The sequence below is a fragment of the Schistocerca gregaria genome, chromosome 1, assembly GCF_023897955.1.
Source record: "Schistocerca gregaria isolate iqSchGreg1 chromosome 1, iqSchGreg1.2, whole genome shotgun sequence".
Taxonomy (NCBI): domain Eukaryota; kingdom Metazoa; phylum Arthropoda; class Insecta; order Orthoptera; family Acrididae; genus Schistocerca; species Schistocerca gregaria.
The window spans coordinates 143,829,855-143,843,905 of NC_064920.1; the positions used below are offsets into that span (position 1 = coordinate 143,829,855).

Sequence of the window (14,051 nt, forward strand, 5' to 3'; positions counted from 1 at the left end):
GTGCGCCAGAGCCACATTCCGAACACCCTCTCGGTAGTGTCCCGGCGGAGGTTCGAGTCCTCCCTCGGGCATGGGTGTGTGTGTTTGTCGTTAGGATGATTAAGTAGTGTGTAAGCTTAGGGACTGATGACCTTAGTAGTTAAGTCCTATAAGATTTCACACACATTTGAACATTTTCTCTCGGTATGGCCAGGTGACCGTCCGGAGCCCGTCTTCCTCCTACCACATATTCTCGTGACCACTGCTGCCACCAATCATGTACAGTGTCTACAGTCCTGCCAATTCTTTCTGCAATATCGCTGAAGGAACATGCAGCTTCCTGTAGCTCTATTACACGTCGTCATTCAAACTCAGTGAGGTGTTGATAATGGTGTCTTTGTCGCCTGAAAGACATTCTTGACTAACATAAACGTACTATGTCCAATCTCGAAGGCAAGAAACGCTCGCTGCCAGTACAGCGTATATTTAAAATAAATCTGATTTGCATCCCCATAGAGGCGCTAGTAGTAGCACTCCTATGCGACTGGCGCGAAATTTGAATAGGCGGCATCTTTCAGCTGTAGAAACACACCTGTCGACTTTCGTTTATGTTGCTCAACTGCTTCTTGGTGCTGTGATTTTTTTTTTCGTCAGTGTATCTTTGTTTCTGTTATCTGTAATCTAATCAATGTCTCTTTGCGGGGGCCTAGCACTTGTTACTACGCAGAAATAGTTTTATAAAACTTTATTACTATTTCCTGTTCAATCCTGTTCTTTTGATTGTAGTGGATGATGCAGCTCCCCCCGTCGGAGGTTCGAGTCCTCCCTCGGGCATGGATGTGTGTGTTGTCCTTAGCGTAAGTTAGTTTAAGTTAGCTCAAGTAGTGCGTAAGCTTTCGGACCCATGACCTCAGCAGTTTGATCCCATACGACCTTACCACAAATTTCCAAATTTATGTACCCATAAAAAGCACGAAAAAATATCTCCCTACACATATTTGATCATTATCTGCAGTATTTATCATTTCTCAGCCACCCTGCCATCATACGAAAAACTGATATACAAATTTGTCCCCTCACTAATCACTGAAATTCCTTAACTAATTTTTAGCCACAGGTCCTACATTTTGTTTAGTATAAGTGGTTCTAAAGCTTTATCGCAATCCACTGATGGTGTGGCACCACAGATACTGCCCACAGACTATCTTCTGTACACGCTTAGGTCGGAATGGATAGTCCGTAAATGCGTGCCTAGTGTATTAACTGCTCGGTGGAAATTACTGTACATCAAAAGGCTTCCATAAGTAGGAAATGCAGCATTCATGAGAGCGCCATTGTACAGAGCCTCGGTTACACCTCAGACAACACTTAGGCCAGTAACGCTCGCTGCTAATGTCCCTAAACTAATCATTCTGTAAAGAGAATCGGGAATATGGAGCGGCATTTGCGGTGCACTGCGGTTCGCCAGGATTAGCGCGCGCCTCCGCGCCAACCGTCCGGGACCAGGCCAGCTCGTCTGGATGGGCGGACTCGCAGCGCAGCACAGCATTCCAGCTTACCCTCTGTCTGCGACCAGCCACCGCCGGTGTTTACGGAGGCTGTCGCACGGAGTACCACTAATAGTGAGCTTTCGGGTGTTCAGCTGAGTTGTCGATACCATTTTGTGCACAATATGGTTCAAATGGCTCTTAGCACTATGGGACTTAACTTCTAAGGTCATCAGTCCCCTAGAACTTAGAACTACTTAAACCTAACTAACCTAAGGACATCACACACATCCATGCCCGAGGCAGGATTCGAACCTGCGACCGTAGCGGTCGTGCGGTTCCAGACTGTAGCGCCTAGAACCGCTTGGCCACACCGGCCAGCTGAGCACAATATTTCGACGACTCACCTAGTCATCGTCTTCTGGTGCTGCGAGCCGTGTTGCCATGCCTGTTCGTAGCCTGAATCCAGTAACACTGTGAAGCATAATTATAATTCCAACTACGCTGCTAATTTTGATTACTTTAATTTTACTATAGGCCTGTTTAGGCTGAATTGCCATCATCAGGTTATCTGCAAGTAAATGGCACGTAATTTTGGTACATATTTCTAGTTTTACAGGTAATGGATTCGAATATTACACATTTTACCTATGTCTGATATCCGTGCGATAGCGGTGGGGCAACGGCCTTGCCGCAGTGGATACACCGGTTCCCGTGAGATCACCGAAGTTAAGCGCTGCCGGGCGTGGTCGGCACTTGGATGGGTGACCATCCAGGACCCCATGCGCTGCTGCCATTTTTCGGGATGCACTCAGCCTAGTGATGCCAATTGAAGAGCCACTCGACCGAATAGTAGCGGCTTCGGTCAAGAATATCATCATAACGACCGGGAGAGCGGTGTGCTGACCCACGCCCCTCCTATCTGCGTCCTCGACTGAGGATGACACGGCGGTCGGATGGCCCCGGTAGGCCACTCGTGGCCTGAAGACAGAGTGCTTTTTAATGCGATATCGGTGGTTTTGTAACTTTCTGTTTGCTTGTTAGTTACGTTCCTTTGGTGTTTTTGTAGCAATAGTGGTTGGTTATCACCTTCTCCGAGTTATTACCTCATATAGTTGTCAGATTATAAACTTTATATGGGTATTTTTTGTGACAGCTTGTTTTAGGAGATAATTCAGCGATATTGTAAAGATACAGGCAACACTGTTTGTCATGTACTGTGTGCATGTTTGTATGGCATCGCTGGATGTGTCATGCAAATCAATATCTACACAACAGCAATGATAAACAGTACTGTCTACAACCATAGAATGTCGCTAGATTATCTGTCAAACAACTGCCACGAAGATACCGACATAAATAATGTAATCTGTCAATTACATAAAGCAATAATTCAGATAAGGTGATAACAAACCATTATTAATATAATAATACCAACGGAAGGTAACTAACAAGCAAATGGTGGCACAACCACCGATATCGCCTGGATGTCAAGATCATCAGACGTTTGTAAAAATGTATCATAATGAAACCTAATAATTGCCTATAAAATTAGAAATAATGAACCAAAATTACGTGCCATTTACTTACAGATAACCTGATCATGTCAATTCATCCGAAATATACCTATTTTAAAATAACAGCACTCAAAATTATTAGTGTACGTGGAATTATAACTTATAATTAATAATTCTTAAAACACATATACTAGCAGAGGGCCCAAAAGAATACACAGTGTGAAGCATTGATGGAATCATGTCGCTATTTCTAACAGACGATACACCCCATTTAGAGCCCGTATTATCCTTCCACGAAACGCGCATTCTCTCAGCGTTTTCCAACTCAAGTGGATGAGATATCATGCGAGACATTACTGTTCCCATGATTGTGATTATATTCGGGGCAGTTCTCGTATTTTTAGTCGGCTGTGTCGCTGATGTCTCTTCCTCCTCTCCTCGACTGTTCTAATAGTTTGCAGCACTTAAGACATGCCTTCGCACGGAATGAGGTCAGCACCCGGCATTCGAAGACCTAGATCGTCTTCATCATTAAAAAGGCTTTTTACCTTTGTTGTCTGCTGTGAAATACACTGCTTTGCCATGTTTCCTTAGGTGTCTACCGATCTTTCCGGAGACTGAGGCAGCATGAAACAGATAAGCCATCTTTTCTTCCTCAGTCTCAAAATATTTATCAGGCATTGTTGGTTTTATTAACCTGCGTGTCTGGGCGAACAGACACTGATGACACGGATATCCCACTTATGGCGAGCGGTCTCTTTAATCATTATGTTATCCGTGCACGCCTACCGGACCGATCCAATCTTCCATATGACACGCTGCCTACCATCCCTATGACTACACCGTAGTCTCCTACATGTCTCACATATTGAAGGTTGGGTCGGTCCTGCAGCAGTTCACGCATACCTAATGGTTAAGCCGACTGCTGGCGATAAGGGAGCAATCTACACTCCTGGAAATTGAAATAAGAACACCGTGAATTCATTGTCCCAGGAAGGGGAAACTTTATTGACACATTCCTGGGGTCAGATACATCACATGATCACACTGACAGAACCACAGGCACATAGACACAGGTAACAGAGCATGCACAATGTCGGCACTAGTACAGTGTATATCCACCTTTCGCAGCAATGCAGGCTGCTATTCTCCCATGGAGACGATCGTAGAGATGCTGGATGTAGTCCTGTGGAACGTCTTGCCATGCCATTTCCACCTGGAGCCTCAGTTTGACCAGCGTTCGTGCTGGACGTGCAGACCGCGTGAGACGACGCTTCATCCAGTCCCAAACATGATCAATGGGGGACAGATCCGGAGATCTTGCTGGTCAGGGTAGTTGACTTACACCTTCTAGAGCACGTTGGGTGGCACGGGATACATGCGGACGTGCATTGTCCTGTTGGAACAGCAAGTTCCCTTGCCGGTCTAGGAATGGTAGAACGATGGGTTCGATGACGGTTTGGATGTACCGTGCACTATTCAGTGTCCCCTCGATGATCACCAGAGGTGTGCGGCCAGTGTAGGAGATCGCTCCCCACACCATGATGCCGGGTGTTGGCCCTGTGTGCCTCGGTCGTATGCAGTCCTGATTGTGGCGCTCACCTACACGGCGCCAAACACGCATACGACCATCTTTGGCACCAAGGCAGAAGCGACTCTCATCGCTGAAGACGACACGTCTCCATTCGTCCCTCCATTCACGCCTGTCGCGACACCACTGGAGGCGGGCTGCACGATGTTGGGGCGTGAGCGGAAGACGGCCTAACGGTGTGCGGGACCGTAGCCCAGCTTCATGGAGACGGTTGCGAATGGTCCTCGCCGATACCCCAGGAGCAACAGTGTCCCTAATTTGCTGGGAAGTGGCAGTGCAGTCCCCTACGGCACTGCGTAGGATCCTACGGTCTTGGCGTGCATCCGTGCGTCGCTGCGGTCCGGTCCCAGGTCGACGGGCACGTGCACCTTCCGCCGACCACTGGCGACAACATCGATATACTGTGGAGACCTCACGCCCCACGTGTTGAGCAATTCGGCGGTACGTCCACCCGGCCTCCCGCATGCCCACTATACTCCCTCGCTCAAAGTCCGTCAACTGCACATACGGTTCACGTCCACGCTGTCGCGGCATGCTACCAGTGTTAAAGACTGCGATGGAGCTCCGTATGCCACGGCAAACTGGCTGACACTGACGGCGGCGGTGCACAAATGCTGCGCAGCTAGCGCCATTCGACGTCCAACACCGCGGTTCCTGGTGTGTCCGCTGTGCCGTGCGTGTGATCATTGCTTGTACAGCCCTCTCACAGTGTCCGGAGCAAGTATGGTGGGTCTGACACACCGGTGTCAATGTGTTCTTTTTTGCATTTCCAGGAGTGTAGTTCGAGTCCCACAAATTTTCATATGTCACTTATAGGTTGTACATCTACTATATACTTAACAGAGCTGACGCCAAATTATTCGCATCCAGACGATTTATTTCGAATCAAATGTTAATTTTGACAGCAATGCCCGCTCAGCTTGTCGATTCGAGAACAGCTTCCAAGCTCCGCGTACCGACCACCCGCTGTGTCATCCTCTGCCAACGCCGACATTCGGATGCGGTATGTGGGGCCGTGGAGCCAGCACACTGGAGCCTGGAGCCGTAGGCCTCCGTGAGTAGCTCCTCAACAAGCATCACGTGGTTGAGGACAGCCCGTTCCAGTCCTCCTACCGAGGAAAAATCCTAGCACTGCTGGGAATTGAACCCTGTCGCTTCGCTTAGCAGTCATTCATGTTAACCACTTAGCTACTGAGGCGGACATTTTTGTACCATATTGTGCATAAAGATGGAATCAACAACTTGGCAGGACACCCGGAAGGACACCATTAAGCGACCACGCCGAGAAAACTTGAGAGATCAAGTGGAGTGGCTGCAAAAAAGAGTTATGGTACCGTCAGTTATCTCACCATCAGACTGAGCACTAATGTTGTGGGTTTTATCTTAGACCTCTCCGCAGTGTGTCATGGGGTGCGGCTATTTGACACGGCTGAGTGAGTTTCATCAGCCTCTCTGACTGCCATTTGGGAAGCATCACGCTATATGTTGGCACCGGATTACGCCATACCCCTTTCTCTCGTTTCACACGTGACACATTTACGCTGCACAGGTAATAAGACATCTGCCAGGAAAGGCGCACCTTTAGCACCACTGCACGTAGCATCCCCCCACCCAACCTTAATATGCCGTGGAAAGGAGAGATCCCGTCGAATTGGTCACCGATACATTAGGAAGCGTTGGAGATTTCGTTTGCTGAGGCGAATCGGATTTTTTTCTGAGAGCTAGGAAGGAAAATTAACCAGCTGTTAATCACCTTCTATTCTGGTAACCCGAGACTATAAATAACAATATGCAATTACAGAATACTATTCAACAGCATACGGTAACGTGTGTTGTGTGCACAGAGAATCTGTTCAAATTCCCAACAATGTGGGCGCAAAAACATGCACTGCGCCTAATTACATATCTTTGCTTCCAGAATCCATTCTTTATTTTCAGCGTGGCTCAATGTTTGAAAGGCTTTCTGTTGCACGACAATTCTGTTGCTTACATGTCTAACATATCGGACGTGTAACTATTCTAGTGAGGACATCTCTGAAGAGTGCGCGTAGAGTTCGATGTCGTTTTTGTGAAGAGGACAAACAGACGGAGAGGTGGTGACGTTCTTTGTTGGCGTCGAGCTTGCTCCACTCGGGCAGCGCCAAAGTGGTTGGCATGTTTTAGATTCCCATCCCATGTATGGAGGACTGTCGACTGCTTGATATGTCTTCATTCCGTCCCATTCGAATAATTCCTTCATGGTACGTCTTTTTTTCTTTTCGTTTTTTTCTTAGAGTGGCGATTACAATAGATATGCAGGGATCTACATCTACATCTCTCCGCAAGCCACCTGACGGTGTGTGGCGAAGAGTACTTTGAATACCTCTATCGGTTCTCCCTTCTGTTCCAGTCTAGTATTTATAGAAGAAAGGTCCGAGCAGCTGTTGAAATTTCTAAGAATGCCTCTAATTTCAATAGAGAGGACGGCTATAGGCTTCCGGCATCATGGCTCTCCGCCATCAAGAAGTAAATAAGCAGCCGCGGTGTAAACAACGCGCTGCAAGTCACCTCGGCAAACAATAATTTTTGGGTAAACATTCCCCCTCTCTAGCTCTGTCCGTTTCCAATCTAGCCACTGATGACGCTCAACCAATAGCGGTAGCACGCATTCCAACGAATAACACTTCTCCAGCATAAGTGTGGAATAGTGCCTTTCTGTCTAATGACGATGACCGCCAATGGTATCCACAGGAGATGAGCTACCAACACCCCTTCTTCTGCATTAGCCTATGACTACGGCCCACCAATGGTAGTCATATGAATTTTAACCAATAATATGCGTACTCCAGCACGAACGCCAGAAAACTCCCCCTTTATAAGTGGACGCGACACTCGTCTCTGACAGTGTTCTAGCAGTAGTGGACACCAAAAGATCCTGAAGAAGATCCCAGCAGAGGGAGTCGAAACGTCGACCATTTTGAAGAAAGATGACGCGGCTTAATAACCCAGAAGATTTTAACTTCAAAAATGGGATTTAACTGCTGAGGTCATCAGTCCTCTAGAACTTAGAACTATTTAAACCTAACTAACCTAAGGACATCACACACATCCGTGCCCGAGGAAGGATTCGAACCTGCGACCGTAGCGGTCGCGCGGTTCCAGACTGTAGCGCCCAGAACCGCTCGGCCGGCTTTTAACTTCAGATTTCCCAGTACCCGCAATATTGTCAAATGCCCCTGTGGTTACCGCAGATTCGAAATCCGTGTGACGGATAGCCCTTTGGTAAAACTACCCTTCGCTAAGTGGCCGCGGACAGTTCCCGCAGCTGGAGCCAGCGAGCACGGTGTGTGTAATTCGCGGAATGCCGCTGCCGCGGGTGCGTGGTGCCGTCACAGCGGGCGCCGGCCACACAGCACTCCGCCTCGCCTCTCCACGGCGGCTGCGGCCGGACAAAGGCGGCGCTATCTGCGGCTCCGCGACTCGCGTTTCCGGAAAGCAGGCCGCTGCGACCGGCTCACAGCGCGCCACACCTCCCACCTACCTGCCGACGCGCGCGCGCCCACAAACATCGCTAACGTAGGGTGGCGCGCGAAATGTGTTACCAATTTTTTGTTTCGCAATTTACGACGCACATTAGATATCCCGCTGGGATCTCAACAGCAGTACCAGCACAGCTTGGAAAAAACAAATGAGCTACGAAATGACGTGTAGGGGAGAGTGGGGCACATTGAGCCATAACAAATATTTCTCCATGTTACTCACCCAATAATTTTATTACAGAGTTGTGATTTACAGATGTTACAGTTTAATCGTTCAAGTATCACATGGCCTTATACGATTGCATTGTCATTAATTGTTTTTTAGCTGCAGGCCTTTGAAGAAAATTCGGTAAATGGTTCATTGTGCCCCACATGAGGGGTACAATGAACCACTTTAAACAGGTTCGTTGAAAGAACCTATTTAGCATACAAAGTAAGTGTAAATATACTTTAAACATAATGTGTACATATATTCCACGTGTGAATCATACAATTAAATCTGTAGGCACACAATCATGTTACTTATTTTGGAATTACCGAACATCAATGGACTCGAAGCTGATTCCAAATTTGAAATGTTATTTTTGTTTCTTTGGTTCAAATGGCTCTGAGCACTATGGGACTCAACTGCTGTCGTCATTAGACCCTTAGAACTTAGAACTACTTAAATCTAACTAACCTAAGGACATCACACACATCCACGCCCTAGGCAGGATTCGAACCTGCGACCGTAGCAGTCGCACGGTTCCGGACTGCGCGCCTAGAACCGCGAGACCACCGCGGCCGGCTTTGTTTCTTTGTCACACCATCAGTAGCAGGTCGTGGGAGCACATAAAGTATGTTGCTATCTGGAACAGAAGCTTCATCCTTTACCTAATTCTTTCTCCTGCTCCACAGAAAATACCTTACGATTGTCATAGTTTGGTGTCAATCTTTCCCTGGAACCACATTTAATGTCTTGAACATATTAATGAAGAGTTGGGTAAGGTATTAAATGAGATTTAGCTGCTTCGTGAACTGCCATGCCCTTATTAAGAACATCCTGTACAGCTTCTTGCATAATGTAATGGTCAGTTTTACCTCTGTCCGTCTTCCTGCTGTATGAAAGAACCATCTTCAAACCTGATAATATAAAACAGGACTGCTGAACGTCTGTCATTTAAAAGCCTTAAATTCCTACACATATGTTTTACCCATGCTAAGGAAACAAAGACAGAGTGCTTGTATTGGACACTTAAAAGATTCCTGAGGCATAATGAACCATGGCGCATTGTGACCGGGGGAGCTTGGTTCAATGTGCCCCAACAGTACATATTTCAAACAAAACTCATGTGATGTTATGTATGAACATTGTTAATATAAGAAGATCTATATCATTAAAATACAGTATTGATATCGTTACAATGACTAACTTTCTCAAAAATTTGGTGACAATGGATTGAACAAAATTCAATCTATCTATGTCCCCTGAAAATTACTTCACTGTCGCGAAACTAACGTATCACCAGTACAACATTAATGGCGGGAACTAGATCCTGCAGAAAACAAGTGGCAGTTGGTAGAGCACTACTGACAACATACGCAAAGAGGAAAAAATAATTTACCACCTTATACTGAAATTATGCTACCTGATTCATTGTGTCCCGTGGTTCAGAGTGTCCCACTCTCCCCTAATTCACGATACTGCCGCTAGGAGACTAGTAAAGGCCGGTATGACACTATCAAATTTCTTTGTCAAATATCTTTGTCCAATATCTTTCTCAGGTTCGAATCCTGTCTCGGGCATGGATGTGAGTGATGTCCTTAGGTTAGTCAGGTTTAAGTAGTTCTAAGTTCTAGGGGACTGATGTCGTCCAATTTTTGATCAAATCCAGGGCCTCGCTGTAGATTTGATCAAAGAAGTCGCTTGTCTTCTGTTCACTGCAAAGTGACATGTTACCAGATGGAGCGGTAGCATCGCTGCATTCTGTCGTCTGTAGTGTTTTTATAAACATTGCGGGTAAATACAATTGGTGTGTGCTGACAACTACAAAATTAATAGAGATATATGAAGCTGATGAGGCGCTTTACAACGTGAGGCACGCTGAATACAAAAATAGATTAAGAAGATTGGAGACCTGACCTAACCTAACCTAACCTAACCCTCTTCTGTAGCAAGGAATCGGAGTGTTACAGTGAGCCTGTCTTCCGCAGATGTAGCAGTTCTTAAGTGAATATTGTGCTTTGTTATATGAGGATACGCTTCATTGAGCACATACAGAAAAGTATGCTCATCCATTCTTAAGTAATTGATGTACGACTTGACGTCCTTCACTATAAGCTCACGTAACAAGTTTTGTTGAATGCTTTTATCGTGTCGTCGTAAAACCCACGGCTTCATCCAGGTATGTATCCTTCCCCCCTTCTCCCCCCTCCCCCCCCCCCCCCCCGCTTCTCTTCCGCATATGCACACAGTGCAATTGTGGTACATGCAACTGCTGCGGTTAATAACAAGTTGTTGTTGCCAGCCATCTTGAACTTTGACGTAAAATACGATGACAGTGTAATACCCCTTCTAGCGCTACGTCAAAGATCTTTGTCAAATATATTTGACGGAATATTTGATCGCATCTTTGATCAAATCTTTGACAAAGAAATTTGATAGTGTAATACTGGCCTATAAGCAGCAATGGCTGTCAATGGAAGACTGACGACACAGCAACGATCGGCAATTGTGTTACTTTTTTATGGAACGAAAAGCCTTGTTGTGACTCAGAGGCGTTTTCGACAACAGTTTAACACACGATGGGTCCCTTGCAAGAAGACCATCCACAGGTTGTACGATAAATTTGTACAGGAAGGAGCAGTATTGGAAGCGAAGCGCCCTCGGCCTAAGCCTCTTTGTTCGCTGGGGAACATTGAAGCGGTACTAGTTACTGTACAGACAAGTCCCGGGAAGTCGTGTAGAAAGGCAGCAGTGTAACTGGGGATATCCAGACGCTCCGTTCAACGCATTCTTAAAAGTGACCTCCATATGTACCCATACAAGATTACCTGTGCACAGAAGCTCACTGAAGAACACAAGCCGGCATGTGTGGCCGAGCGGTTCTAGGCGCTGCAGTCTGAAACCGCGCGACGGCTACGGTCACAGATTCGAATCCTATCTCGGGCATGGATGTGTGTGATGTCCTTAGGTTAGTTAGGTTTAAGTAGTTCTAAGTTCTAGGGGACTGATGATCTCAGATGTTAAGTCCCATAGTGCTCCGTGCCATTTGAACCATTTTGAAGAACACAAGCAGCAGAGACTACTGTTTGCTCAGTGGGCGGAGGATAGGGAAGAAACTCTCAACAACGTTTGGTTTTCAGACGAGGCGCATTTTCATTTAGACGATGTGGTTAACAAACAAAATGTACGCTTTTGGGCCACTGAGAATCCACAAGTGCTTCATGAACGACAACATTATGCTCCGAGGATTACAGCGCGTGCAGCAATTTCCAGTCGCTCACTTACTGGACCCTTTTTCATTGAAGAAACTGTGAACAGCGAGCGTTATTTGAGCATGCTTCGCAATAGCTTCATTCCACAGCTTCTTGCTGCTGCCTTGTCCTTCAACACGCAATGCTTCATGCAAGATGGAGCAAGGCCACATGCTGCAAACATTGTGTTGGAGTTTTTACACGAGCATTTCGACATGCGGATCATTTCACTCAGGTTTCCAGGTCGCTTCCATGATGGACAAAATTGGCCCCCCAATAGTCCAGACCTCAATTCGTGTCACTTTTTTCTTTGGGGGTACCTAAAGGAAAAAATTTCCCGAAACGTCCACGTGATTTAATGGTGCTCAGAGGACTTATTCTTCAAGCTTGCAGTAAAATTACGGAAGACATGAGCTGTAGGATAATCACTAACTTCAGTGTTCGTTTGAAGGAAGTTAGGAAACGAAATGGTCGACATATTGAGCATATGCTGAGTTAGAACAAATCTCCATGGACGACTCTTCATTGTAGCATATGTTCCTTTCAGATTGTATGACAACAAAGTTTATATTCAGAAACAAAATGGTAACACATTTCGTGCGCCACTCTTTAGTATAAAAACTATAACTGGCCAAGTGCGAGTAGCACTTGCGCTCTGAGGATTCCGTGCAAACTTAATTATGGTATGCGGATAGTTCATCTATCCTAGGAATCGAGAATGTCGGCGACTTTTGCTTGTTACAGATATCGATACTGGTAATATATCAATCCCGTATATTGCTCGTTTTTAATAATGTTTTAATTTTCATTTTTATTGTAAACTTTTTGTATAATTTTGCATTCGCTATTTTAATTCTTGGGAAAAAGGGCGCTTAACAGGCGGTCAGATAGACAGACAGTCGGATAACAAATGACCAAAATAATATTTTTTTCGTCTGATATAATTACGAATTTTTTTCCATTGATCCTCCTGTGAAACCTTGCTTCTTACCAAATTCCATGATTCTAGATCAACGGGAAGTACCGCGTATTTTTGATGAGTGAGTTTGCGAGTATCCAAATATGTTGACATAAATGGCCGTATCTTTTGACTGGGTTCACTAAGAAGCTTAAATCTTTTGTACCGACAAGGGGCTGTAGACCTCAGTTTGTGGCATACATTTACACGTGATACGTTTAATCGTACCTGAAGAAAAGAGTCCTTAATAGTCCGACAGAAAGACACACAGACAGACAGACACACGAACAACAAAATATACTATAAGGGTTCCTGTATGTCCGTCTTTTCAGAGATGGTTCCGGGACTCGGCTGTTCGATACTGGAGAGCAAATAAAACACCTTTCAGTCGTCTAGTTTCCAAACTTATTTTATTTGGCTATCAGTTCCGGCCATTTACTACGCCATGTTCAGGCCGCTGACCGAAGTGTAGGAAGATGATGGTTGAAGTAATCGCTAGAGCAAGCAGAAATCTACTAATATCAGTATTGCTGGCCCCTGTTTTGATCAGAACCGAGGTGGAATCTTCCTACAGGTCGGTCAGGGGCCTGAAGATGGCGTAATAAATCGCCGAAACTGGTAGCCAAATAAAATAAGTTTGGAAACTAGACTGCTGAAAGTTGTTCAGTTTGACATCCTGTAAGGGTTTACTTATAGACGGTCGGCAACCTAAAAATAACGATAACAAAAGGCACAATAAGGATACCTGTATCAGCCTTCAAAGTAGTCTCAATGGTCATAAAAGAAGGCATAAACTTTAGAAATGACATCATGTAACACCGTGAGCTCATCTTAAAGGTACACAATGTGATCAAAAGCATCCAGATACCTACTAGTGGACGTTAATATGGGGTGGGTCCACCCTTCGCTTTTATTACGGCTTAAACTCTGATGATGACGCTTTTAATGTGTCTGAATGTCTCCAAAGGAATGGCAGTCCATTCTTCCTAGAGACCAGATACCAGAGAAGATAGTGATGTTGACCGCTGAAGACATTCTAACTCATGATAAAGGTGTTCCATTCGGTTTAGGTTGGATCTCGGTGCAGGACGGTCCATTCCATGAAAGTTACTGTCCAGGAAACCTTGCCTCATAGACGCTGTTTCAGACGGAGTGCATTGTCATGCTCATACAAACAGTTAAACAATTTACATCTCCCCTTATATTGTCACTTTTACCATTGGCATAGCACCCCAGCACTGGACGTAATGGGGAAGTGCTGTGCTACATGTGATCGTATAGATCTTAAATTAAATTTTCTCTGAAACATTTAAGTCTCTAATTTATGTACGATAACGTTGGTAGCTGAAGAAGTGATTAAAGTCTGTGCTGCAGCCAGGACTCGAACGCAGATCTTCTTGCTTACTAGGCAGATGTCCTGACCATTCACCACCACCACATTATAGTCAACATACCTGCACGAACTACCCAAGTCAAATACCCTACCCAATTTAACTCCAATTCACATCGCCCCTTATATTGTCACATTTACAAGGGCTCTCCGAC

At 45.6% G+C, this 14,051-nt stretch overlaps 1 protein-coding gene and 1 pseudogene across 1 annotated transcript in view; both read left to right on the top strand.

Annotated features, from left to right (window-relative positions):
• The window catches only part of LOC126334976 (uncharacterized), a 190,482-nt gene that overhangs the window by 107,366 nt on the left and 69,065 nt on the right, over positions 1-14,051 (top strand). The gene's annotated exons all lie outside the window — the stretch shown is intronic.
• Positions 2,145-2,262, top strand: LOC126287914 (5S ribosomal RNA; annotated as a pseudogene).